The sequence below is a fragment of the Panthera tigris genome, chromosome B4, assembly GCF_018350195.1.
Source record: "Panthera tigris isolate Pti1 chromosome B4, P.tigris_Pti1_mat1.1, whole genome shotgun sequence".
In the NCBI taxonomy this organism is placed as follows: domain Eukaryota; kingdom Metazoa; phylum Chordata; class Mammalia; order Carnivora; family Felidae; genus Panthera; species Panthera tigris.
The window spans coordinates 62,474,346-62,494,586 of NC_056666.1; the positions used below are offsets into that span (position 1 = coordinate 62,474,346).

Consider the following 20,241-nt stretch of genomic DNA (forward strand, 5'->3'; position numbering starts at 1 on the left):
GCACCCTGCTCATGCTTTAATAGTATGCTGAAGCTCTACTTGTCACCTCACAGTTCCATTAGGCACTACTAGGAAGCATCAGTAACAGCAGAATGTGCCAGCCCAATGCACATTGCATTAAAAAATGTAGCATCCCTTGGAGCAGAGACTCAGAGAGGAAAAGTGTCAGAGGTGCTAACACTAATGCCAATTTGAAAACCAATTACCATGTGAGTAAATGCACTGAGAAGGAGCTGTTCATCTGTCCTCTTCAGCCACACCTGTACATTCATATATAAGCACCAAACATGTATTGAACACTTACCCTGCATCCCATGTTCTTCTGGGGTCCTTAGGAGGGTGGAATCAAATTTCTGAAAAAGAAGGTTGCTAGCAATCAACCACTAAATGTCTACACAAGTCACACACTGTGATTCAATTACTGAACACCACCAGATTCAATAATTGAGTGCTTTATTCCAGTGAACAAGTATTTTTTTAAAGTACCTCCTATTTGCCAAGTACTGCTCAAGTTTTTAAGATTGATGGGGAGTCAAGACACTTGAAAATTACACACATCATAAAGAATATTAAGTTCTATGGGAAAAAACAGAAGGAAGGGAATAATTTTGACTGGAGGATCTAGAAAGGCTTCATGAAAGAGCTGACCTGTGAACTAAGACTGAAAGACAGATTAGGAGAATTTTGGGAAGCAAAAGTAAAGGAAACATGCATTCAAGGTCAGAAAAAAAAAAGGTGCATTCTAGGAAAAGTAAGCAACAGGAACAAAGGAACAGGAGTCTAAAACAATGGGTAGGGGTACCTGGGTGGCTCAGTCAGTTAAGTGTCAGATTCTTAATTTCGGCTCAGGTCATGAGTGTCAGAATCTTAATTTCCGCTCAGGTCATGATCTCATGGTTGGTGAGATCCAGCCCCACATTGGGTTCTGTGCTGACAGGGCGGAGCCTGCTTGGGATTCTTTCTCCCTTCCTCTCTGCCCTTCCCCGACTCACACTCTTTCTCAAAATAAATAAACTTAAAAAATTTTTAAATAAAAATAAAATAATAAAATAACACAGGATAACATAAAATAAAATAAAATGATGGGGGATGTTTCTGGAAGCAAAACATAAAGTGACAAGAGAATGAAATGAATGGAAGGTATGAGGGAGGGTACTGGGCGGCAAAGCTGGAGGTGAGTTGGGCATCACACTATAAAAAGCCTTGAATATCATCCTAAGACAAGTAGAATTAACTGTATTACTAGGAAGTGCTAAAGTGTGAGGTGCTAGGAACTGCAAAAAGACCAATTCAAAACAATAGAAATAAGCAAAAAGTATCTCTGCCTCAAACTGCAAGCTACTAACACCAGGGAGACTTTACATCCCTTTGCACAATCAGCACCACCAGGAGGGTGGGGACTGAGTCCCTCACAGTCATGGCTGCATCCCAGCTCCTCTCAGGGCTGCCATGCACTGCTGTGACATAAATATTTGTGAAAAGGAGTAAATTAGTTTCTCCCTGTCTACCCAAGTTGAAAATTGCTTCTCTTGTTTGTATCACAACATATTGCTTGTTCCTGCAGCCATTTATGTGTTTTAGTGTTCTTCTTTGATATTTTAAAGTAATATATGGGCAGGGACAAGATTGTATCTATTCAAATACCTCCTGAAACCTAGCAGAGAGCCTTGCAAACTAGTTACTCATTATTTGTTCGGTGTATAAATAGTATGGAAGATAAAACAGTCTCATTACATCACTTCAACATGCTATTCTACTATTCTACACCAAAAAGAAAACAATCTAAGTTTGCTATTCTGCTTCCTGTAATGTATACAAAAGAAATGAAATCATGACCTTAAAGAGGTGTCTGCGCTCCCATATACCTAGCAGCATTATTTACATTAGCCATGACGTGTAAATGATCTAAGTATCCATTGACAGATGAATGGATAAAGAAAATGTAATATATATAATGGAATACTATTCAGCCACAGAAAAGAAGGAAATCTTGCCATTTACGACAACATGGAAGGACCATGAGGGCATTATGCTAAGTGAGATAAGATAGAAGAAAAAAAAACTGTATGATCTCACTTATATATAAAATCTAAAAAAGCCCAAACTCATATAAATACAGAGAACAGATTGGTGGTTGCAGAGGTGATGGTTGGGGGGTGGGGAAAATAGAAGAAGGTAGTCAATAGGTACAAACTGTAAGTTATAAGATAAATAAATTCTGGGGATGTAATATATAGCATGTTGACTATAGTTAACAGTACTGCATTGTGTATCTGAAAGTCACGAAGAGAGTAGATCCTGTTTTAAAAATTGATCAATTTATTTCAAACTAAAAAAAAAAAAGAAAGTAGAACTTAAAGTTCTTATCACAAGAAAAAATCTGTAACTATGGGAGGTGACGGATGTTAACTAAACTTGTGGTAATCATTTAACAACATACACATATGTCAAATCATTATGTTGTACACCTAAGACAATTATACGCCAATCATGTCTCAATAAAACTGGAAGTTAATCAATTAATTCGCCATCATTTCTGATATCATTTATGGTCTTTGTTTTTTGTTCAACACGTAACAATGAAGAGATACTTCCCATATATTTTTTCACCACTTTGTCATCTACAAAATGCATCTTTCTTTCCTATTTCATGTTCTCCTCCTTAGAAACCTGAACTGGAATCTACTTAAATGAGTCTTCTCTTTTTCATATCCTAGTATAACTTGATTCCTACACAAATTTTCTCACCTCCGTCCTACACCGACCTCCCGGATCTTCTTATGAATCCAAATGGCCTTCTCTAACATCCTTCACTAAATAAATGTCCAACTTTTCAGCTACTTGGCTCTTCTATCTTGTTTCCATGGATCCTTTTCAATTAGTGCCAAAGTGTGTTAAAAACCTTTTTAAAAGGTCATTTTACTAAGAGGATATTTACTTTTTCTTAGTCCCCAAGTTAAATTCTACCAGCTGGTGATCACATTGACCAAAATTCCCCTTCAGTTTAATGCACTTTCTCTCTCTGCAAGTTTTGAACTGGGAGAGTTTTCTACTCTACTCATTTGTTCTTTCTTCTAATAATTGTCTCCACGCTACTATTAGCACAGATTTTTAGCTGGACTAAAATCAAATTGCTTTCTACAGGTATAAAAGGAAGACACTGCCTACAGAGAATGTCATAGGACATTCTACAGAATTTAGAATAGCGGTCTTTGTATTTCTTTCTTCATGTATTTCCTAAGATAATTTCTTTAAACGATGTCTTAAATTTTACCTTTCTAAGTTGATACCTAAATTTTTTCATCATAATTTTAATTAGTTGAATGAATGTTATGTCCAGTGCACTGTAAATGCTGACATTATGAAAGTGATATTACCACTTTATACATCCCCCACAGTATCTAAATGCAATAATGACTGATCATCTACTTACACAAATGTGAATACGTTCATTTCATATCCTTCTTTCTTTCTCCTGAAACTCCTATTTCCATTCCATTTTCCTCTCAGCATTTCATCTTACTGTAAGATACTTTTATGCTTGAAATTCTTTTGTTGATTGTCTTATTTCTCTGCATCAAAATATGCACATAAATTAAATTTTTCCTTTAGACCATAAGGCCTTCTAAATGTGAAAAAATATGTTTAATTAAGCTGTTATTAGCTATTATTATATATAATGAATATAACTATATTATAATCTTTCATAAATAAATATTAAATACAAAATATGCACCTCTTAATAAAGATGGAGGTGGCTATTTTGAGTGAGCGTGGTTTGGTTTGATTGGTAATTCTCATCTCTGAGATCACTATTAATTATTGCTAGAAAAGAACATGCAGCATTCTTTTGGGTTCCTGGACCCAGTTTCAACATGGTTGGGAAAAGGTGTGGCTTCCCCCAAACAACAAACAATTCTCAGACACAACCTGGGTGTCCTACAATTCAACCCAATTCTGACATTATCTACCTAAAAAAAACACCAGATTCCAGGTTAAGAACTCAGTCCCACAAGCCTGCCTGCCCCTCACCCCTTCAGAGGACAGTCACAAGCCCAGATTGTCCCTGTGCTTCTGACAGTCCTTAAGTCAGAGGTTCAGCCCCCTCCTTGGGTTTAATTTCCTACAAGGGCTCACAGAACTCACAGAAACATTTTACTTACTAGATTGCTGGTCTATTGTAAAAGGATACAACTCAGGAACAGCCGGATGGACGAGATGCATAGGGCAAGGTAATGGGGAAAGAGCATGAAGCCCTTATAACCTTATAACTTACAAAATTTTGAACATCCCAAATTATAGTTTCACAATCAATCTAATGGGAATAGAAGAGATCACGTTGTCTACTCCCTTTCTGCTGCTATAGGAATACACTGAAGTAAACATATGTCCACCAAAGGCCAGAAAAATTAAATGATGGATGAGATTTAACACCAGTGCTCTGAAGTGAGACTTGATCCAGTTGTGTATTGGCACAGCTTCTGTGTAACTTAGCTTTCTTAGAGCCTGGTATGAAATGACTCACTTCCCTGGCCCCGTCTAGAGGAGTGAAAACAGCCAATGGACAAGACAACAAGCCAATGGACAGGACAAGTCCATTAAGATCTGGACAGAGTATCATACTCCATAAACAGAGAAGTGAGAATCAGAAAGTACAGTGAGAGGAAAAAGGCAATCTTATACCATTGGTGGATGTCCAGGTTGCAGAAGCATATGTATCAATATGTACCAAAAGCTTTAAAAAAGCACATAATGTTTGACTGAGTGATTCCACCTCCAGAATTCTCGTAAGAGAAAATAACCAAGGAAGTACACAAAGATATGTGTATAAAAGTGTTCCTTATCATATTATTATAGGAGCAAAAAAATTGAAAAATACAAAGCTAAATGTCCAACCATAAGGAAATGATCAAATTAATTTTGGTAAATAATCAAATTAACACCGTGAACTATTATGAACAATTAAAAATGATAATGTGAAACTATACTGACATGGGGATATTTTTTCATTATATAAATATTTTTAAGAGAAGATAATTAAACGGTGCAGTGGGTTCCTATTTTGTTTTTAAAAAGACATGAACGCATGGGAAACACTTATCTGTGTAATAAAGTAAGTTATGAGCTGAACGGTAGGAGAAAATGTTGATGACACATTGTTAAGTTTAAAAGGCCAACTGCAGGACAGTATTACATTATGACTTCCAGTTAAATAAAATAATCATATATATATATATGCATATAGTGTGTGTATTCATTAAATATATATGTGTGTCTGTTAAATATATACAGCATATACTACATTATCTGTATATGAAGAATGAGAGGATCTACACTAAAATGTTAACAATGATAGGATTACACATGGGTTTTATTTTCATTTTTATATATTTATGAATTGTCCTAATTTTCTACCAGTACTTATTTTTCATGATCAGGAAAGGCAATGATTCTTTAACTCTTATCTGCAACATCGCTGCTCGTTCCCTTGCAAATAAAAGCCACAAAAAGCCAGTACTAGCTGCCCACTTGATGACATCTAAACACTGGTAATTCCATATTTTCCTTTTGGTATTGAAAGCGTAGGTGTGAAGGAGGGGAACAAGATAAGACATCCTTTATGTCATATCCTTGATACATATGACTGATTCCCACAGATATAATAATTAAGACCAAACATTTAGATTACACAACATAGTATCATTATTTAAAAGAGACAAAGAATTGGGTGCCTGGGTGGCTCTGCTGGTTGAGCATCCGACTCGATTTCAGCTCAGGTCAACTAAGCATGGAGCCTGTTTGAGATTCTCTCTCTCTCTCACCCTCTGCCCCTCTCCCCTGCTCATACTTGCTCTCTAAAAATAAAAACAAAAAAATTTTTAATAAAAAAAAGAGAAAGAACTTATTGTATTCCCAAAAATTAAAAAAATCTTGAAAGATGGTATTATTCTGTTACTACATTCTTATGAGCTACATTAAGTAATATAAAATGGAAGATATATATCACCTTGGGTGATCCACATGCAATCCTATCTAAAAATATGCATACACGATCTACATGGATCCTTTTTCTTCTCTTGTGTGATAGATTACAAGAAAGTGCCAGGTGTCTGAAGTATGCCCAGTTGGATTTCATAATATCAAAAGGAATTATCAAATATGGAGTAACTGCAGTAATGAGATAACTATGTGAAATACCTTCACATATAAGAAATCACTGAGAAATAGAGAGGAGCCACGAATCTGGAGTTTAAAAAATTTACTAATTTCTAAAATGCAGCAAGTAAACTCTAAAACTATAGATGAAGGAGCTCAACACAACATGACAAAACATTCTGGAATAGATTACTAAATAAATGGTTGTAAGCACTTACAAAAGGATCTCTGATTAGACTGAAAGCCAGTATGGGTTTAGAAAAAATTAAGATCGAACTAATTAACCGCATTTTAAAAATATGATCATTAAACCGGGAGTTCTAGAAATACACTCGCATATTTAGTTTTGGAAAATCTCTCATAAAATCTCTGCATTCAAGAGAGAGAAATGTGAGCTAGACAAGAACCCAGTAAGGCGGACTGGCAGGAGTCACAGAGTAGTGATGGATGAATCCATGCCATCTTGAATAGAAGCCTCCAGCTTGTGCCTAAATGCTTATGTGTGTGTGAATGTGAGTGTGTGAATGTGGGATATGTATGTGTTCTTATGTATGAATGGGTGAGTGGACTTAATGGAGAGCTACTACTACTACTACTACAATACACACACACACACACACACTGCAAATTTGCCTCAATTCCTTTTTTCCTTACCCCACACATCAATGCTGCATTGGGTCCTTAAACTTCTCCAAACTGTTTGTTGACTTCTTACCCAATCTGTCTACTTCTCTCACCATCTCTCCTACTACCTGGTTGAAGTTCACTATCTCGCAACCACCTGGTTGAAGCCACCACTGCCTCTTGCTTAGACCACAGCAAATACCTCCTGGCCAGTTGTCGGTTTTGATTCTCATTCCCTAAAATTCATTTTGCGGAAAATCCTCCAACTTACTGGAATCAAATGAAAGCTCCCTATCCTGGCCCCAGAGCTCCCTGTCTGACCACTGTCCACCTCTCCTCTCAACATCCAGGCAACTGTAACACTCTCTCCCCTCTCCTCACATCCCACTCCCACCCTAATGCTCTGAAATGGCTATGCCCCTTGCCTAGCTCCCTTCCCTTCTCTCCTCCCCACCATTCTGTCTTTGAGATTTTATTTTAAATGTCACCCCCCACAGAGGCCTCTTAGACCACTCAGTTACAAGTAGCCATCCTTCACACAGCCCTATTTTAATTCTCTGTGTGGTCCTGCATCAGTCAAGATCCAGTCAGGAGACAAAAGCCTCACAAGGTATATTAAGAGAGAATTTAATCATAGGACTTCACTCATATGAGGACTTTAAGATACAAAACAGATGAACATAAGGGAAGGGAAGCAAAAATAATATAAAAACAGGGAGGGGGACAAAACAGAAGAGACTCTTAAATATGGAGAACAAACAGAGGGTTACTGGAGGGGTTGTGGGAGGGGGGATGGGCTAAATGGGTAAGGGGCACTAAGGAATCTACTCCTGAAATCATTGTTGCACTCTATGCTAACTAACTTGGATGTAAATTTTAAAATATAAATTAAGTTTTAAAAAAAGAGAGAATTTAATATTGTGATAACCAGGTATGAAACTGTTAACTGAGTAACTGAAAAGACAAAAACAGAAAACTAAGGTATCGCAAAAGCAGCATTAATGGGAAGCAGCTTCCAACCCTAGAGCTAGAGAAACAAATGGAAGAGGTCGGAATTATTATTATTATTTTTTTTTTTTTTTTACGTTTTGTTCTGTTTCTTTTGTTGTTTTTTTGTTTGTTTTTTTTTTAATATATGAAATTTACTGTCAAATTGGTTTCCATACAACACCCAGTGCTCATCCCAAAAGGTGCCCTCCTCAATACCCATCACCCACCCTGCCCTCCCTCCCACCCCCCATCAACCCTCAGTTTGTTCTCAGTTTTTAACAGTCTCTTATGCTTTGGCTCTCTCCCACTCTAACCTCTTTTTTTTTTTCTTTCCTTCCTTCCCCTCCCCCATGGGTTTCTGTTATGTTTCTCAGGATCCACATAAGAGTGAAACCATATGGTATCTGTCTTTCTCTGTATGGCTTATTTCACTTAGCATCACACTCTCCAGTTCCATCCATGTTGCTACAAAAGGCCATATTTCATTTTTTCTCATTGCCACGTAGTATTCCATTGTGTATATAAACCACAATTTCTCTATCCATTCATCAGTTGATGGACATTTAGGCTCTTTCCATAATTTGGCTATTGTTGAGAGTGCCGCTATAAACATTGGGGTACAGGTGCCCCTATGCATCAGTACTCCTGTATCCCTTGGATAAATTCCTAGCAGTGCTATTGCTGGGTCATAGGGTAGGTCTATTTTTAATTTTCTGAGGAACCTCCACACTGCTTTCCAGAGCGGCTGCACCAATTTGCATTCCCACCAACAGTGCAAGAGGGTTCCTGTTTCTCCACATCCTCTCCAGCATCTATAGTCTCCTGATTTCTTCATTTTGGCCACTCTGACTGGCGTGAGGTGGTATCTGAGTGTGGTTTTGATTTGTATTTCCCTGATAAGGAGCAACGTTGAGCATCTTTTCATGTGCCTGTTGGCCATCCGGATGTCTTCTTTAGAGAAGTGTCTATTCATGTTTTCTGCCCATTTCTTCACTGGGTTATTTGTTTTTCGGGTGTGGAGTTTGATGAGCTCTTTACAGATTTTGGATACTAGCCCTTTGTCCGATGTGTCATTTGCAAATATCTTTTCCCATTCCGTTGGCTGCCTTTTAGTTTTGTTGGTTGTTTCCTTTGCTGTGCAGAAGCTTTTTATCTTCATAAGGTCCCAGTAATTCACTTTTGCTTTTAATTCCCTTGCCTTTGGGGATGTGCCGAGTAAGAGATTGCTACGGCTGAGGTCAGAGAGGTCTTTTCCTGCTTTCTCCTCTAAGGTTTTGATGGTTTCCTGTCTCACATTCAGGTCCTTTATCCATTTTGAGTTTATTTTTGTGAATGGTGTGAGAAAGTGGTCTAGTTTCAACCTTCTGCATGTTGCTGTCCAGTTCTCCCAGCACCATTTGTTAAAGAGACTGTCTTTTTTCCAGTGGATGTTCTTTCCTGCTTTGTCAAAGATGAGTTGGCCATACGTTTGTGGGTCTAGTTCTGGGGTTTCTATTCTATTCCATTGGTCTATGTGTCTGTTTTTATGCCAATACCATGCTGTCTTGATGATGACAGCTTTGTAGTAGAGGCTAAATTCTGGGATTGTGATGCCTCCTGCTTTGGTCTTCTTCTTCAAAATTACTTTGGCTATTCGGGGCCTTTTGTGGTTCCATATGAATTTTAGGATTGCCTGTTCTAGTTTCGAGAAGAATGCTGGTGCAATTTTGATTGGGATTGCATTGAATGTGTAGATAGCTTTGGGAAGTATTGACATTTTGACAATATTTATTCTTCCAATCCATGAGCATGGAATGTCTTTCCATTTCTTTATATCTTCTTCAATTACCTGCATAAGCTTTCTATAGTTTTCAGCATACAGATCTTTTACATCTTTGGTTAGATTTATTCCTAGGTATTTTATGCTTCTTGGTGCAATTGTGAATGGGATCAGTTTCTTCATTTGTCTTTCTGTTGCTTCATTGTTAGTGTATAAGAATGCAACGGATTTCTGCACATTGATTTTGTATCCTGCAACTTTGCTGAATTCATGTATCAGTTCTAGCAGACTTTTGGTGGAGTCTGTCGGATTTTCCATGTATAATATCATGTCATCTGCAAAAAGCGAAAGCTTGACTTCATCTTTGCCAATTTTGATGCCTTTGATTTCCTTTTGTTGTCTGATTGCTGATGCTAGAACTTCCAGCACTATATTGAACAACAGCGGTGACAGTGGGCATCCCTGTCGTGTTCCTGATCTCAGGGAAAAAGCTCTCAGTTTTTCCCCGTTGAGGATGATGTTAGCTGTGGGCTTTTCATAAATGGCCTTTATGATCTTTAAGTATGTTCCTTCTATCCCGACTTTCTCAAGGGTTTTTATTAAGAAAGGGTGCTGGATTTTGTCAAAGGCCTTTTCTGCATCGATTGACAGGATCATATGGTTCTTCTCTTTTTTTTTGTTAATGTGATGTATCACGTTGATCGATTTGCGAATGTTGAACCAGCCCTGCATCCCAGGAATGAATCCCACTTGATCATGGTGAAGAATTCTTTTTATATGCTGTTGAATTCGATTTGCTAGTATCTTATTAAGAATTTTTGCATCCATATTCATCAGGGATATTGGCCTGTAGTTCTCTTTTTTTACTGGGTCTCTGTCTGGTTTAGGAATCAAAGTAATACTGGCTTCATAGAATGAGTCTGGAAGTTTTCCTTCCCTTTCTATTTCTTGGAATAGCTTGAGAAGGATAGGTATTATCTCTGTTTTAAATGTCTGGTAGAACTCCCCTGGGAAGCCATCTGGTCCTGGACTCTTATTTGTTGGGAGATTTTTGATAACCGATTCAATTTCTTCGCTGGTTATGGGTCTGTTCAAGCTTTCTATTTCCTCCTGATTGAGTTTTGGAAGAGTGTGGGTGTTTAGAAATTTGTCCATTTCTTCCAGGTTGTCCAATTTGCTGGCATATAATTTTTCATAGTATTCCCTGATACTTGTTTGTATCTCTGAGGGATTGGTTGTAATCATTCCATTTTCATTCATGATTTTATCTATTTGGGTCATCTCCCTTTTCTTTTTGAGAAGCCTGGCTAGAGGTTTGTCAATTTTGTTTATTTTTTCAAAAAACCAACTCTTGGTTTCGTTGATCTGCTCTACAGTTTTTTTAGATTCTATATTGTTTATTTCTGCTCTGATCTTTATTATTTCTCTTCTTCTGCTGGGTTTAGGCTGCCTTTGCTGTTCTGCTTCTATTTCCTTTAGGTGTGCTGTTAGATTTTGTATTTGGGATTTTTCTTGTTTCTTGAGATAGGCCTGGATTGCAATGTATTTTCCTCTCAGGACTGCCTTCGCTGCATCCCAAAGCGTTTGGATTGTTGTATTTTCATTTTCGTTTGTTTCCATATATATTTTAATTTCTTCTCTAATTGCCTGGTTGACCCACTCATTCTTTAGTAGGGTGTTCTTTAACCTCCATGCTTTTGGAGGTTTTCCAGACTTTTTCCTGTGGTTGATTTCAAGCTTCATAGCATTGTGGTCTGAAAGTATGCATGGTATAATTTCAATTCTTGTAAACTTATGAAGGGCTGTTTTGTGACCCAGTATATGATCTATCTTGGAGAATGTTCCATGTGCACTCGAGAAGAAAGTATATTCTGTTGCTTTGGGATGCAGAGTTCTAAATATATCTGTCAAGTCCATCTGATCCAATGTATCATTCAGGGCCCTTGTTTCTTTATTGACTGTGTGTCTAGATGATCTATCCATTTCTGTAAGTGGGGTGTTAAAGTCCCCTGCAATGACCACATTCTTATCAATAAGGTTGCTTATGTTTATGAGTAATTGTTTTATATATCTGGGGGCTCGGGTATTTGGCGCATAGACATTTATAATAGTTAGCTCTTCCTGGTGGATAGACCCTGTGATTATTATATAATGCCCTTCTTCATCTCTTGTTACAGCCTTTAATTTAAAGTCTAGTTTGTCTGATATAAGTATGGCTACTCCAGCTTTCTTTTGGCTTCCAGGAGCATGATAAATAGTTCTCCATCCCCTCACTCTCAATCTAAAGGTGTCCTCAGATCTAAAATGAGTCTCTTGTAGACAGCAAATAGATGGGTCTTGTTTTTTTATCCATTCTGATACCCTATGTCTTTTAGTTGGCGCATTTAATCCATTTACATTCAGTGTTATTATAGAAAGATATGGGTTTAGAGTCATTGTGATGTCTGTATGTTTTATGCTTGTAGTGATGTCTCTGGTACTTTGTCTCACAGGATCCCCCTTAGGATCTCTTGTAGGGCTGGTTTCGTGGTGACAAATTCCTTCAGTTTTTGTTTGTTTGGGAAGACCTTTATCTCTCCTTCTATTCTAAATGACAGACTTGCTGGATAAAGGATTCTCGGCTGCATATTTTTTCTGTTTAGCACACTGTAGATATCGTGCCAAGCCTTTCTGGCCTGCCAAGTTTCAAAGGAGAGATCAGTCACGAGTCTTATAGGTCTCCCTTTATATGTGAGGGCACGTTTATCCCTTGCTGCTTTCAGAATTTTCTCTTTATCCTTGTATTTTGCCAGTTTCACTATGATATGTCATGCAGAAGATCGATTCAAGTTACGTCTGAAGGGAGTTCTCTGTGCCTCTTGGATTTCAATGCCTTTTTCCTTCCCCAGTTCAGGGAAGTTCTCAGCTATAATTTGTTCAAGTACCCCTTCAGCACCTTTCCCTCTCTCTTCCTCCTCTGGGATACCAATTATGCGTATATTATTTTTTTTTAGTGTATCACTTAGTTCTCTAATTTTCCCCTCATACTCCTGGATTTTATCTCTCTTTCTTTCAGCTTCCTCTTTCTCCATAACTTTATCTTCTAGTTCACCTATTCTCTCCTCTGCCTCTTCAAGCCGAGCCATTGTGGTTTCCATTTTGTTTTGCATTTCGTTTAAAGCGTTTTTCAACTCCTCGTGACTGTTCCTTAGTCCCTCGATCTTTATGGCAAGAGATTCTCTGCTGTCCTGTATACTGTTTTCAAGCCCAGCGATTAATTTTATGACTATTATTCTAAATTCACTTTCTGTTATATTATTTAAATCCTTTTTGATCAGTTCATTAGCTGTTGTTATTTCCTGGAGATTCTTCTGAGGGGAATTCTTCCTTTTGGTCATTTTGGAGAGTCCCTTGCGTGGTGAGGACCTGCAGTGCACTTCCCCTGTGCTGTGGTGTATAACTGGAGTTAGTGGGCGGGGCCGCAGTCCGACCCGATGTCTGCCCCCAGCCCACTGCTGGGGCCACAGTCAGACTGGTGTGTGCCTTCTCTTCCCCTCTCCTAGGGGCGGGATTCACTGTGGGGTGGCGTGTCCCGTCTGGGCTACTTGCACCCTGCCAGGCTTGTGTTGCTGGGGATCTGGCGTATTAGCTGGGGTGGGTAGGCAAGGTGCACGGGGGCTGGAGGGGCAGGCTTAGCTCGCTTCTCCTTAGGTGATCCACTTCAGGAGGGGCCCTGTGGCAGCGGGAGGGAGTCAGATCCGCTGCCGGAGGTTTGGCTCCGCAGAAGCACAGAGTTGGGTGTTTGCGCGGAGCGAGCAAGTTCCCTGGCAGGAACTGGTTCCCTTTGGGATTTTGGCTGGGGGATGGGCGGGGGAGATGGCGCTGGCGCCTTTGTTCCCCGCCAAGCTGAGCTCTGCCGTCCGGGGGCTCAGCAGCTCTCCCTCCCTTTGTCCTCCAGCCTTCCCGCTTTCCGAGCAGAGCTGTTAACTTATGACCTCCCAGACGCTAAGTCGCGCTTGCTGTCGGAACACAGTCTGTCCGGCCCCTCCGCTTTTGCCAGCCAGACTCGGGGGCTCTGCTTGGCCGGCGAGCCGCCCCTCCGCCCCGGCTCCCTCCCGCCAGTCCGTGGAGCGCGCACCGCCTCGCCGCCCTTCCTACCCTCTTCCGTGGGCCTCTAGTCTGCGCTTGACTCCTGAGACTCCCTTCTGCTAATCCTCTGGCGGTTTTCTGGGTTCTTTAGGCAGGTGTAGGTGGAATCTAAGTGATCGGCCGGACGCGCTGTGAGCCCCGCGTCCTCCTACGCCGCCATCTTCCGGAACCCCCCTTGCTCTCCGGAATTATTTTAAAGAAGAAGTTTGGAATGGGAACCTGGCCAAGTTGAAATTAAGGGAAATTAATATCTTCTGGTGCTGATATTACTGAGAGGCCGGCAATGAAGGTGATTCTGCACATACAGAAAAAAATTGCAAACCAGATTCATCTGTTGCTATGGGAGGCACTGCTATAGGGATGTGAAGAAGCCTGACAGGGTGATATTAGCGGAATGACAAGCAGACAGGAAACTGATGGGAAGAAGCTGAGTCGCTTCTTCCCACCTCCCACCCCAGCCTCCCAGTCTCTCCCTCTGCTCTTTGTTGGTAGACCTGACCAGGGATCCAGCTGGCAAAGTAAAAAAAAAGAAAAATAAGCGGTTTGCACAGTCTCATCCCTAGCAACATAAAGGTAAGTGGAGAAAGAGCGGAGAAGGGTTTAGAGACAAAAGAAACTAGTTTGATACCTGGCAAAAATACTTATCACTTTAATTTTTCCTATTTATTCATTAATATATTTGTTGTTTGCCTCTCCCTGCTGTGAAGTTGAATCATATGAAATTGCTATTTCTCAAACTCAAAAACCTCTTAAATATTAGCAATTTCATATGGTTCAACCTAATTAAGTTCCTGTGGGCGGGAATTTCATCTGTCTTGCTCAAAGTTAAAGTCTAACATGAAGTTTGTGAATTAATATACTATTGGATTCTAAACACTACTGATGAAGTGTTTAACACCAAAGCATAAAGAACACAATTTCACTTTTCTTTGATAACTAAAAAATACTTCAAACTCCTGCCTCATTAATTTCTATACTATGATAGTATAAAAATTAAAAGTGTAGAATTGATGGTTAACAGAATGCCAAATAAAACAAGGTTGACAGTACAAGATTCATAGTTGAAAGTATACTAACCTGAAAAGATACATATAAAATGCTTCCTTGAGGTCCAGTCTTCTTAAACCCAAGCTGAACTACTTTTGCAGGCAGGCAATCTCAACCTAATTTTTGGAAAAGCAATAAAAACCCTCAAGAAAGCTTCTTTCTGTTTCAATTACAAAAGCCTCTTCTCAAAATTAAAGTTCTCTCAGCCTCTTACTGTCAGAATAAATGACAAACCCAGAGTTTTCCATTCAAAGCTGATTTCACTACATATTTCACATTTCACATAGACATAGTGCATTTTAAATCATTCATTCATCTCCATGTGAAAACAAAAAGATGAATTCACCTTTGATAAAAAGGGAGTGTAAACCATTTCCCCTGGCTTTTCCATCCCATAAGACCAAAAGGATTTCAAAGTTAACTGTCCTCAGAGAGGTTGCCTGGCATGATTAAGAGCACAGAGTTAAGGGCCAGCCTGTAGGTGAAGAACAATCCCAGCTTTGATGCTTCTTAGATGCATCAGCTGGGCGGGTCACTTAGCCTCTCAGGGTCTCTGTTTCTTCATACGTTACCTTTAAATAACAATAGAACATAACTCATAGGATAGCTGTGAGGATTAACTAAGTTAACACAAGTAAAACTGTAAGTGCTAAATACACCCACAGTTTCTAAATTTCAAAGTATCTAAGAATCCCTGCATCCTGCAAATGCAGATACCCTAAGCCTAGCTCCATAAAATCTAATTCAGTGCATCTTGAAGGAGGCCCACAGGTTTGCCCATTTACTAAACATCTCAGGTAAATAAAGGCAGGCAGTGCTGAGACCATGAGAAACACAGGTCTACAAACTTTGGGCATCAACTCCACACTTGCCAGACAAACTCAGCTCTCTCTGGTAACTCAACAGGCATTCACTATCATTTAAGCTAAAATTCGAGCAAGAAAAAAATTAAATATGCTGTTTCATCATCTGTTTCCAGTGTCTCAAATGAGGATTCTACAACACTTTCCAGGTGAGTTTCCACAGTCCAATAAAAAACACAGTGTGTTCTCCTGCCTTCCTCTAAAGCTGCTGGATGTTCTTCTCATCTTTTGCCATCATCTCAGCTCTCAAATGCTCATAAGTGTTAAAAAAAAAAAAAAGTGCTCATAAGTGGTTTCCATAGTCTTCTTAGACCATTCTACCAATAAATATCATCAGATTCTTATTTTTCCTCTAAGGCAAGTCTCTCTGGCCCTTAATCATTTTGGTTGCTCTTTTTCCACAGTCCATCCAGTACCAAAAACAAATCAGCAAGTTATCATCCTCACGTACCTGAAGTACCAAAGGATGTGATTTGCAGGCACCAATGCAAACATTTAGTGTACTTGGAGGTGAAAGCAAAGTTCATGGTTGTGATTCAAGTTTGATGCAGGACACCCTCACATGGCTTTAAAGGAAAGGGGAGGGAAGGAGCATGGGGCAGGGGGAAGGGGAAGGGGAGCCGGGCAAGAGGAGCCATGCCCATGACCAAGTTCAGAGGTAGCTTTTGTCACTATTGTCATCTTAGTATTCAGGGTAACAATTGCACCAAAGAAAGTCACTAACCATACGTAGAAGTTCGCAAGTCCCAGAAGGAAACCCTCAGAAAAGGAGGTCAGCAAATAATGCAAATCAGATCAGAAAAACATTATTTTCTTCAAAAGTGATTGCTAGGTTGATGGTTTTTAGCAAAGGTCTGCCCTTCTTTTAAAGATGTGACTGGCAGAGTACTGAACAGAACAGGGATTCATGTTAACTGCTTTGGGGACAAGTTATTTTCTGGTCCTGTACTGTAAGAGGGAAAAAAATTCCATAGCTTCTTGCTTGTGGACTGAAAGAAAAAAAAAAATGACCCTCTTCAAGAAAGCAGGTTACCAACATAGCAGGAACTTAGTTCTGAGTTGGTGGAGTAAGAAGAGAACTTCCAGTAGTTCTGAAATTCCCTCAGGGTATTTTCAGGCTTGAATTTTACGGTACCATCCACCAACAATCATCCTTCACTACACTGTCCTGGAGGAAGTGCCAAGGATCCTCATTCTCCATGGAGAGTCACAGTCAAAGTCACAGCAGATTCCAGCTGAGAGCCACAAGAGCCCTGTTTGGAATCAGTGCACCCTTTAACTCTGCAGTAACCAGGGCCTCTGGTGGGTCCAGGGACATCCTAGTTAGGATAAAGGACCAAGGAAATGTCATACCTCCGTTAAAATTTAAAAAAAATTAATAAATAAAAATTTAAATTAAAAAAAAAGGTAAAGAACAACCTTATTAACCTTAGTTATCTGGAAAAGTTCCTAAACAGTCACAAAAATAATCATATTCACTAACATTTGTTAAGTATCATCTTTGTGTGCAGAGGAACATCCTAGGGGCTAGAGTTCATCTCTTAGAGCCTACATTGTATGGGGGACCAACCCGGAGAATATCTGGGAGAAGAGAAACAGAAAGTGCCAAAGCCCTGAAGGGGCAGTATGCTTGAGTGTGCTTGGAATGCACAAAGAACATGAGTTCTAGAATGCAACAAGGATGTGGAATGAACAAATTGAAAGTGCATGGAAGATTATATCCCAGAGGTAACCAGGAGACAGATCACAGAGAACCTTGTGAATAGAAAGTATCTATTATCATGTATGTGTATTGGGTTGGGGTGGGGGAGGGGAGATACTATTTTTTGGCATAATCAAGCATTTCTTTCTTCTTCTGTGTGTGTTAAGTGGACTAACAGTACTCAAAGGTAGGGAAAGTATGAATATTGCTCCAAAGGAAGTCAGGTAAATCAGGTGATAAAAAAATAGCTTCAGAAGATGCCTTCATCCAGGGACTCACTAGACAACACAGAGGCAAAACTTCATTATCTAGGAGTATGGAACCCCTGTTTTTCTCCCACACAACAAGGCTGAGATTTGAGTCTCCATTCATTAATTCATCTGCCCTTGATACCTCAGCTACCATTAATTTGGCTGGTACTTTCTTTTTCTCTGTAAAACTTCCATGGCCTTCAACCCTATTTTACCTGAGCTGTATCAATAAGGACCCTTACCCCCAGTGGCTGGAAGAGAAACTGCAAATGAAAGTTATGTTATAAATATTTGTTGAATGAATGCACAGTTTATTGGCCATCTGTAACACTCACTGATCCTTGTTCTCTGGGCCCAGGAAGGTTTCCCTAAGTACTGAAGGCAATCTATACGCATTTAAGGCAAGCAACCTAAAGAGCACTAGCATTCTCTATAATACTTTTTTGTAGAGAAAGTGGGAGTGGTGTCACCAGATGGGGAGGGAAGTGTGGAGGGTGGCAAAACAAAACAAAACAAAACAACAACAACGAAAAAAAAACAAAAACAAAAAAAAAACCAGAAAAACCTAGTCCCACAACTTCTCCGGACTCAGGGGCCAGCTGGGAGCGCGAGGTGAGGGACTCACTTGAAGGTGAGGACGCAGAGCGGCCGGTAGGACTTGTGGCTCGCGTTCTCGGCCATGCCCTTGCCCTAGAAGTCGTTGGTGAAGACGCCCCAGCGGAGGAGGGCGCCGGGCCGCACGTCGGGGATCCTTGTGCACTAACTTGCCCGCCAGGGAGGCGCCACAGCAGTAGCAGCTGCCTCTGCACACGATGCCTCCTCCGCCCCACTGCGCATGCCCCGGCCCCACTACCGGCCCCTGCCGTAAAACCCTACTCCCCGCCCCCGCCCCTCGAAAATCTGGAGAACACACGCCGGTCTCCCCAGGCTGAGCCCCCGTCGCCCGCGTCCCCGGCCGCGAGAGTTCGCACGCAGGTGGAGCGGGGTCGCGGCGCTGGGGCGCCCGAGAGGCGGAGAAGGGGCAACGGGGTCCTGCCTGGCGCTCCGGGCCGTCCCCCAATCATGCACCCTCACCCCCCTCCCCACCACCAACGAGGTTGGGGAGGGCCTCGTCTGCGGGCACCTCCGGGCCCAGGGCCAGGGCGGGCTTAGCAGGTGCGCACCCCGAAACCCCCCCACCCCGCGCTCCGAGAGAGGGAAAATTGGCCGCCGCTTCCCGGCAAGTTCCCGGCTTTCAGCACCCCGGACAACAGCGGCGGCGGCGCCCGGAGACACGCTCTCCTGCCCGGCGCCCGCGCTCGCGTCCCGCCGCCCTGTCCGCGCCTCGTCCCCGGGCCTTTCTGTCCCCCACCTGCCTGCGCCCCGCGCCTGCAGCCTCGGCGTGGAGGAGGCCGTGGGGGAGACGGAACTGCCCGAAGCACCTTCCCGAAACCAAGAGAAAGGGTCTCCTGGCCGAGGGCTTCCTGCTCGCCCCGCGCAGTCTGTTCAGGGGCGCCAAGGGCTGTTTTCTCTTTACCGCCCTCCTGTTGCTCAGCTCGCACTTAGGAAAAGTCCCAGGTTCGACTTTCAGCTTGGGTCTGGGTGCTAAGTTGGTTTCTGAAACATTTCTTCTAATTCTAGTGATAGGGAGATGGGTAGCAAATTCCTCTTCCTTCTCTTTCAAGTGGATCGCTTGGGTCTGATTATTAGTTTTCGGGTTCTGCGCGCGTTTCAACTTTTCTGCCAACAATACTCAAACTGCCTAAGTCCTCTGCTTGGAGCCTAAACTTCCCTGTCTTCTTCAAAAGTCATTTTCCTTTTAAAAATGCTAATTATAATCTATCATTAATTACATGTCCCTGAGTGCTGCTCACTAGACAGGTCTCTGTTTGAAAGTCTCTTTCAAGCCCCTTGTAAATGACCAATGTCGCATGGTAATAGTTTGGGCCTATGATGAGGCAAGAAATACTCAAACTTTATTACTTCCTAATTATTTTACTACATTATACTATTACCTATGCTCTTGAGATTATTTTTATTTTATGCCTATATGATGGAAATGATCTCTAATAGTGTGCTTTGGCACATCTTTTCAGAACTACACATTCAGCGACATGATGTTGGTAGTTTGCAATCAGCCATGTTGGAAGTATTGATACCATGTAAATTGACAAGTACTACAAATGAGGGCTTGATTTATTGTTTTATTGATCGTTTACACAGAATATAATAGGAAAAATAATATTGTACGTTTTTAAATTTTATTTTTGAGAGTGCATATGCGAGCAGGGGCAAGGGACAGATGGAGAGAATCTTAAGAGCCATACGTGGGGCTTGATCCCATGACCCTAGGATCATGACCTGAGCTGAAATCAAGAGCTCAGGTCTAGGCTGAGCCCCTAGGCGTCCCAATAATGTAAATTAAATATAAAAGTGTGTATTTCCTTGGCCATTGCATTGTGAATAGCACAAAAAATTGAGGCAGTTTTATTTCAGCATTAGAAAACTTTTCTATTCAGCCAATAAGTCAGTCACAGCATTAGCAAAAGAGCCAAGTTCTAATATCTATCTTTGTTATTTCACTTTTGTCTTACTCATAAAGTAAATAAAAATATCAACCAATGTTCATGTCAGCACTGTATTCATTTGGGGGGCACGTGGGTACTCAGTTAAGTATCCCACTCTTAATCTTGGCTCAGGTCATGATCTCACAGTTGTGAGATAGAGCCCATGGTTGGGCTC

The 20,241-nt window shown here is 40.9% G+C and overlaps 1 long non-coding RNA gene across 1 annotated transcript; it reads right to left on the minus strand.

Moving 5' to 3' along the window:
- Nucleotides 1-304: 304 nt before the first annotated feature.
- LOC122240087 lies at nucleotides 305-18,271 on the minus strand. The gene is made up of 4 exons (XR_006219413.1): nucleotides 18,146-18,271; nucleotides 14,735-14,820; nucleotides 3,434-3,572; nucleotides 305-353 (listed from the first exon to the last, which is right to left on the minus strand). It is a non-coding gene; the product is annotated as an uncharacterized LOC122240087 (long non-coding RNA).
- Between the last annotated feature and the right edge of the window lie 1,970 nt (nucleotides 18,272-20,241).